Source organism: Belonocnema kinseyi, chromosome 2 (genome assembly GCF_010883055.1).
Source record: "Belonocnema kinseyi isolate 2016_QV_RU_SX_M_011 chromosome 2, B_treatae_v1, whole genome shotgun sequence".
NCBI classification, from domain to species: Eukaryota; Metazoa; Arthropoda; class Insecta; order Hymenoptera; family Cynipidae; genus Belonocnema; species Belonocnema kinseyi.
The window spans coordinates 40,028,568-40,037,424 of record NC_046658.1 but is presented as its reverse complement, the minus strand read 5'-3'; positions in this window follow the sequence as shown (position 1 = coordinate 40,037,424).

Genomic DNA, 8,857 nt, shown 5'->3' with positions numbered 1-8,857 from the left:
CCCCCCCCCCCCCCCTACGGTTAAGTGGCGCGAAAAAATTCCTACGGTTAACGGGTTAAATATTATTTAACTTAAAATTGTGTCCCACAATTATCCAAATTGAGTCATATAATGTACTGTGCGATATTGAACAATTATATAAACAAATACAAATAAAATAATACAGCAAGCGCGACTAGCAGTGAAGGGGAGGAAAAAAGGAAAAGAGTGGCTGGGGAAGGTGAGGTAGAAAGGGACCAGGATAACAAGAGAGTTAGAATTAAAAGGAAAACACCAGTGAGAGATAGGGGGGTTGGGGGGATGTTTGAAAAATTGGAAGCTCTCATTAAAGGGCTTAGAGAGGAAACAAGAAAGAGATTGGATGACATGAATAGGCAGGGAAACTATGTAAGGGAGGAAGTGAAAAAGGTCAGAGAAAAATGGGATAAACGTTGAAAGGAGGAGAAAGACAAGGTTTGGGGTAAGCTAGAGAGCATTGAGCATAGACAGAGAGAGGTTGATTAACAGAGATCTAGAGAAATAAAACAGTTGGAAGAACGGGTATCCAGGCTAGAAATTAGAAATGAGCATATGGGGGAAAAGACAGAAAATGACGAAATAGTTCAAGGGAATGAAAAGAACGTCCGAAGTGAGAATGAAAGATTGAAGAAGAGACTCAGTGAGATTGAAAGAAGATTAGAAGGGGAAGAAAGGGCAAAAAGGAAAAATAACATAGTAGTTAAGGGATTAAAAGTGGAGTGTGAAACAAGAGAAGCGGAAATAACAAATCTTTTGCGAGACATTAGAGTGCAGGTAAGGTTAGAAGGATTCAAGGGAATAGGAGGGACAAAGGAAGGAAAAGAAGGAATGTTTCTAGTAAAAGTGGCGAGTGAGGAGGAGAAAAAGAAAATTATGGAGGGAAAAAATTATTGAGAGGAATATGGGAAAGAATTGAAGAAGATCTGACATGGAGAGAGAGGAAAAGGAGATGGCAAATAGAGCAGAAGGCTTGGGTAGAGAGGAAAAGGGATTATATGGTGTGGATAGGGAGAGATAGGTTATGGATAAGTGGGGAGGAATGGTCTGGGATGAAGAATTAAAAGAATTAAGAAAAAAAGGAAAAAGTATTGAGAAAGGTAGGGGGAAGGGAGACGAAAAAGAGTCTAGAAATAAATCAGACGTGTTTCCAAACGGCAAAGGGGAAACAAAGTGAATAGGAACGAAAAGGGAAAGGAAGAGAGAAACGTGAAAATAGCTTTCTGGACAGTCAGGTGTGGACAATGCAAGAAGTAAGAAAAGAACACGTTAATGGGAGAGGGATGGGCGGCATTGTGTCAGGGGTGAAAAAAGAATTAGCAGTAAAAGGGAGAAAAGATGGGGGCATGGAGGAAAAGGATGGAACAATGATAAGAAAAATTATAATTGGGAAAGTAGAAATAGCGGTGGTGTGTATACAGAAGAAGGGGGGAAAAGGAAGGCTGGAGAGTAATAAGGAGGTGGATGGAGGAAAAGAAGGAAGAATTGGTTTTAATAGGAGGGGACTTAAATGCATGGACTGGCGAACAAGGGGGAGGGCTATGGGATGAAGAAAAGGAGGCTTTTATAAGGAACTCCAAACATAGAGAGACGGGCAGGGAGGGGAGGAAGTTACTAGACATGATAGGAGAAACAGGATGGTTTATCTGCAATGGCAATATCAAAGGAAATGAGGAAGGGGAGATCACATTCATAGGAAAGGTAGCAACAGTAATAGACTACATTTTGGTTGAAGAAAGAATGCGGCATATGATAGGGAGTATGAAGGTAGGGAATGAGATAGGGTCCGAGTACTTCCTGGTCATAGTTACACCAGGAAGAGGCGTCATTAAGCGCGGCAGAGGTAAAAAGGAAAAAGGGTGCGAAAGAAACACGAAAATGGGAGTCTGGGGGGGGGGGGGGAGATAATTCAAAAGAGTTAAAACAAAAGATGGAAAAGGAGAAGGTTAGGTATGAAAAAGAGGAGGGAATAGACTCGTTAATTGAAAGGTTAAAGAGGTCCCTTGAAAAGGTAAAGGATGAGCTGGGTACTAATGAAGAAAGAGTAGGGGGAAAGAGAGGCTGGTGGGACGAGGAATGCTGGCAGAGTAAAGAGAGAATAAAAGAGTGTGTGAGCAAATGGATAAGAGGAGAAATGGAGAAGGAGAAGCATGACAGGAGGAAAAAAGAACATGAGAAGATGCTGGAAATGAAAAGATAAGGGGAAAGGAAGAATATAAAGCAGAAGTAGAAAAAGCGATCAAAGAAGGTAGGGTGTGGGATGTGGTAAATAGGGATACAGGGGAAAGGAAGGGCGTTAACGAAGAAATAGAAATGGAGGAATGGGCGGATTATTTTAAGGGTCTATTAGGGGGAGAGCAAAATAAGATCAAAGGGGATAAGTGTAGGATAGTCCAAGGAAAAATGGAGGAAGGGAACGAGATAACAAGAGAAGAAGTGGATGAGGCAATCAATAGGTTAAAAAGAAACAAGGCGACAGGAGAAGATGGGATGGAGAACAAAGCGATGAAGATTGGAGGAGAAGAGATTAGGGATGGGATGTGGAAGATCTGCAACAAGGTCTGGAAAGGGGAAGGTTGGCCGGAAGAGTGGACGACGGAACTGGTGGTACCGCTTGTTAAGAAAGGGGAAGGAAAGAATGTAGAGGAATACAGAGGGATCACTCTCATGTCAGTCGGCTATTAAATATATGCAGAAATCTTAAGAAAAAGGTTGGAGAGTCAGGTAGAACGAAAACAAATTATCCCACATAATCAGACAACATCTACGTACTTAACTATTTAGTTAACATAAATTTGGGGAGAAAGAAAGGGAAGCTAGTCGCTTTGTTCGTAGATTTCAAAGCAGCGTTTGACTCAGTGAATAGAATGTGCTATAGCAGGCAATGAAAGAAAGGGGTGTAGAGGAAAAGTTGGCGGAGAGGATAAAGGAAATTTTTACTGAAACCAGGATTAGGGTGAAAATAGGAAAGAAAAAAGGGCAGGTTTTCTGGACAGGTCGAGGTCTAATTCAAGCTAAAGGAGAAATGGAAAGGAGGAACGGTTTTGGGTAATAGCAAACTATACTCTCTAGCATACGCGGACGATGTAGTTCTATTAGCAGATGATGAGAAGGGGATGAACCTAATGATGAGAATCTTCGAAGAGTATGTGGGAACAAAAGAGCTTATGGTGAACGTAGATAAGACAAAGGTGATTTGTTTCAGAAATAGAAAGGGCAAAATAAATTACGTTTGGAAGATGAACGGACAAAAAGTGGAAATTGTGGAGGAGTTTTGTTACCTAGGTTTTTGGTTTCAGGCAGAAGGGGGAAACGAGCTGCAGCTGAGGAAAAGAATTGAATGTGCGAGTAAAGTAATGGGCCAAGTATGGGGTATAGTAAAGAGTAGGTTCAATAACGATTGGAGAAGTAGGGTCTGGTTGTTTGATGCGTTGGTGTGGGCGATGTTATGTTATGGTGTGGAGATCTGGGGATGGAAGGAACATAGGAAAGTAGAGAGCATGCATGAGCGATTTCTGAGGTGGGTAATGGGAGTTAGCTGGAGTTGCCCAGGATATATGTTAAAAGAAGAGTTAGGAATAGAAAATATGGTTACTTGACAAATTGAGAGAGCCTGGAGGTTTAAAGAGAAGCTAAAAAAGGGAGAGGGAAGTAGAATTGCACAAGCATGTTTTGGCGAAATTCGGAACAACGAAGCGAGAGGTAGTGTGGGAAGTTCAAAATGGGAGAAAGAAAGGAGAAAAATGAGAAGGGTGTGTAATATTCGAGAAGGGGTTATGGAGTGGCAGGACATAGAGTTAGAGCTATTGGTTAAACAAGGAGAAGAGAGATGGACAAAGATTATAGATTCGAGGTACAATAGATGGTATATGATGGTCAAAGGGTTAACGGAACCAGAATATCTGCAAAAAATAAAAAAGAAAGAAAAATGGAGTAGGCTTGTACGGTTCAGAATGGGAGAAGGAGTGAGAGCATGCAGATATTGGATGGGTGAAGAGGAGAATTTATGCAGAGTATGTGGATACGAAATAGAGTCATGTCCACATTTATTAGGGAGATGCACAGGAGAGGAAGAGGGACAGTTGAGTGTGGATGAGTGTGTAAGAGGGATCTTGGTTGGTAGTGGACAGGGAGTGATGTGGATGAAGAATTTGGAAGAAGTAAGAGAAAGCATGTCGTAACGATGTCGTAAAGACGTCGCTAAATTTTGTGCTCGCTGGGGTAGAATATAAGTAGTAGTTAAGTTAGACTAAGGATGGAATTGTAAATATATGTACAGGGAGCGGAGGCCCTCAAACCCGCAAAAGGGAGAGATTAAATACATACACGTAAAAAATAAAATAATACATTTGAAACAACAACGTACGTAATTGAATAATTAGAAAATTAGAAACCTTTTTAATTTCATGATACCAACCTAGGAAAAAGGAACCGATAAAAATCGAGTCGGTTTGAATTGTGTATTTAAGGCCATGTGACGAGAGGGTCACGGGACCAAACCTGTTCTTCAATTTTTCTTTCCCAACTTACGAAATAATTAGAATAGTGAAAAAAGTTTTTTTTATAACTGTTTTGGAGAGATACCGACCGTGCTGTCCTCAAACCCTGCAAGCAATTTGCAATGTTGCGAATGGGCTAGTTATGACATTTATATTGACCAAAGTGGGGCAAATCAACAAAAATCGCTCAAGAACATTATGCACAAATAATTCAAAAACTAATGTTTGCACTTTAAATGCAAATAAACATGTTTCGTCTAACATACGTATCAGTCTGGTATCAGCTGTGCCAAAGCAGCACTAGCGCAGCGATTAGACAACTTCGAACTTCTAGGGGTCTGTAGGTAAAGCAGATTGCATGATTACCGCCAGAGAAAGCTAAAAGTCAAACTTCTGCTGTAAAACCTAAATTTATCTATCGAAAATCATTATTTGCATAAATAAACTTTCTTCTTCCTCCAACTCTTTGCAAGACCACAAACGATCCTTGAATATTTATTAACATTTCCCGAAAAAAATTTCCGCGTTATTTAAACTTTTATTTTTCAATATGGGTGAAAAAATATTGATCTTAGGGCTGACTTGATCAGCTGTTATACTCATCACATGGCCTTAAAGAGAGTTGAATGAGACTGACTAACCTGAAATAATTCCTATGGGCATTCTACGATTCATTAATGTGCACATGAATGGGTTGAGATTTAATTTGAAATGGAGCTCTTAAAAAATCACAACGAATAGTAAAATACGATGCACATACAGCAATTTTCAATAAGCGTGTATCTGCCAATTGTATGTCACCTCAGGCTATATTTAACTCAGTAGAATATGCAGATTAAAATTTTAAAGAATTAATTCTTTCGAATGAGAAGTATGAAGTAATACATTTTATTAGGACAATTCTGATTAAACAAAAATTAAAGAAATTCAAATTAAATAATGTTGTTATATATTATAATTGATGCGACAATTTATTTCTAAATTCAATGATTATTTAGTTGTAACTCTCGTTTTATAATAGTTTTCAATAGATTGTTTTGTGCAAGAATTATAAGATTTATATTGGATTAAGAGCATGTGACACAGCTAAATACCTATATTACCGACCTCACTTTATCAGTTCACTGAATGTTTTTTTGAACCTAAGAACTTTTTTTGTAAATAAAATATACAGCTGAAACTTTGGAAAATGTATTAGAGTACAATAAAGTACGTTTAGGTACTGCATTTTGGTAGGAACTTCACTGAAAATTATTTTATCTTTTTTCTGAACCTCGATATTTTTTGAACGTTCGATTTTTTTTTATATAGCAAATATTGGTCTCAAACTTTGAGAAATGCAAGAGCCGAAAGAAAACTACGTTAAAGGACAAAGCTTAACAATAAAAGATGTAAAAAAATATATTTCAACTATCAGTTCCATCGGCATCAGCCGGTAACGTTGTACACGAAAATACGAACCCTGGCGGCCACTAGATGAGGCTCTAGAGGGTTCGTATTTTCGTGTACAACGTTACCGGCCGATGCCGATGGAATTGATAGTTGAAATTTTTTTAAATCTTTTATTGCTTTATAATTTAACGTAGTTTTCTTTCGGTTCTTGCATTTCTCAAAGTTTGAGACCGATCTTTTATGTATAAAAAAAGTTCGAACGTTCAAAAAATGTCGAGGTTCAGAAAAAAGATGAAATAATTTTCGCTGAAGTTCCTACCAAAATGCAGTACCTAAACGTACTTTATTGTACTCTAATATATTTTCCAGAGTTTCAGCTCAAAATTTTATTTACAAAAAAAGTTCTTAGGTTCAAAAAAATATTCAGTGAGCTGATAAAGTGAGATCGGTAATATAGGTATTTGGCTGTGTCACATGCCCTTAAGCGTCAGTGTCATTAAATTTATTCAGGATTTTCTTAAAAGTTGCCCATTTAACTAGTTTTTTAATAAATAATTGAAACCATCAGCACTGGGACTCAGGGTCTCCAGAACGTGGGATTTTTCGGCCCCCCACCACTCTCCCATCTGGGAGCGACTCATTCAAACGTAGCGTGTCGGTGAGTCGGCTCTACTACATGTTGCTTAGACGAGCCTTTAGAGCTGAAAATGCACGAGCACGAGCCCCCCCCCCCCCCTCCGACTTCACGATTCGTTTTTGGTGGCTAACTGGCTATTTGCAGGGGAGTATTTAAGTAAACTGAATTTCGCAAGCTGTCAAGAGAATGAAAGTTCAGGCAATTTTGCTATGTTCTCTAATTTTAGAAGAAAATAAGGAGATTAATTCTTATCAAGCCTTCTTGCGCAATTTTGTTGCACATTTTTTTTTAAATTTATTTTGGTTTAAAAAATGTGCTTTCAAATTTGCGTAAGTTTAAGAGACATTCAGGCATTTTGACATGATTAGAAAATAATTAAAATGTGTAAAGATTTTTTAACGAATTTTGTAAGGTTTCACGAAAATGAAAAAAATTCTTTTAGGTTTCTACGAATAATTAATATAATTTTTTATTTTGAAAAATTGATTTTAAAAAATTCCAATACATTTTAAACTATGTTTAAAATGGTCAATAAGGATCTGAAGATTTTAAGGCTATCTTTTTCATTTGGCCGGATTTCAAAGAAAATCAGGAAAAATTTAAATAGTTTTTAATGAATACCCAGATAGCACAAGAGTTTGCAGCAAGCTTGCCTAAACCTTGGCATGCAAGTTTCGGAAGCTTGCATCGCAAGCTTCAGGTAAACTTTCCATAAATAAGACAATATCCGCTATGCTGCAATATTGCGAGGCAAGATTCAGGCGCGATTACCATGGGAACCCAGTGGGCACAAAGTTTAGCGACGTCTTTACGACATCTTTATGACATCTTTACGGCCACTTTACGACATCCTATGTCCATGTCGTTAAGGTGTCTTTACGATATCGTAAATAAGTCGTATGATCTGACGATGTCTTTACGATATCGCAAAGACACCGAAACGACATGGACATAGGATGTCGTAAAGATGTCGTTAAGATGTCGTAAAGACGTCGCCAAATTTTGTGCCCGCTGGGGAATCTTCCTGCAAGCTTGCTTGCAATATTGAGGGAACATTGCAGGAATATTCGTGGGCAAGTTTTATTTAAAATTTCTTTTTTTAAGTACCATACATAATACGTTTTTGTAGACACGTAAGGCGGCATTCGGAAAAAAACATTTAAAAACTACTGCGCAGATCTAGGTGCCATGCAAAACTAATGCGCAATAGATCAAGTTCAAGATTGACAGGCAACGTTTCCTCAATCTTACCTAGCAATATTGCCACATGACGGACATTTTCTTATTTGTGGGAAGCTTGCCTGAACCTTGCGATGCAAGCTTTCGAAACTTGCATGGCAAGATTTAGGCAAGCTTGCTGCAAACTCTTGTGCTATCCGGGTAGAAAGCTTAGAAGGTCCGGCAAGATTAGAGACAGAGCTTTTTCAAGATTGGTAGGAAAATTTTCAATTACTTTTTATTTTAAAAACTTATTTTATGAAAATATTAAAATAGGTTTTTAAACATGTGAAAGGATTTCCTAAAATTTAAAAGAAGAGTGTAGAAGATTTTAAAGCAAAATGTTTCAATTTGGTAAGATTATAATAAATAGATCAAAATGGAGTAAATGCAAGAAATATTAAGAAGAATCGAAGACATTCAAATCGAATTTTAAACTTAAATTCTATTAGAAACTTAGATTTCTAAAGAATTCAACCATAAACTTTAAAAACTTTAAAGGAATTCCGAAAGATTTCAAGGAGGTAAAACTATTTTTCCTAAAATTCCTGGGAAAATTTTAAAAGATTATGAGTCAATTTTTTCACATGTTGAATTAAGGAACATAATTCTTATCAGGCCTTCTTGTGCAATTTTGTTATCCAATTTTTAAAATTATATGTTACAAATGTTAATTTTCTTAAATGTAAATATTTGAATAAATTCAATAAATATTGAGAAGAATTGATGAGATTAAAAAAGAATTTAAACTTCAGAGGAGTTTTAGAAATGTAGGATAAACAGATTTAAAAAACTGAAAACCCTAAAAATTCTTGTAAAGAAGAAGAATGATGCGCTTGGAAATTGTGTACAATTATCAGTTTTAAACATTAAAATTCAAATGATTTCTTTTTAAATTACTTTCAGCACATTTCTTCTTAAGAAAATTCCCGCTTTTTATTGTAAGAGATCAAATTATTTCTAATCAGAATAAGTATCTACATACATTTATTGAAAATTCAAAAAAGATAACTTGGAATAAGTTCAATGAGATTTAAAAAAGTTTATTTTAAGTACACATACAATTTGTTGAATTATTTCTAAAAATTTGTAAACA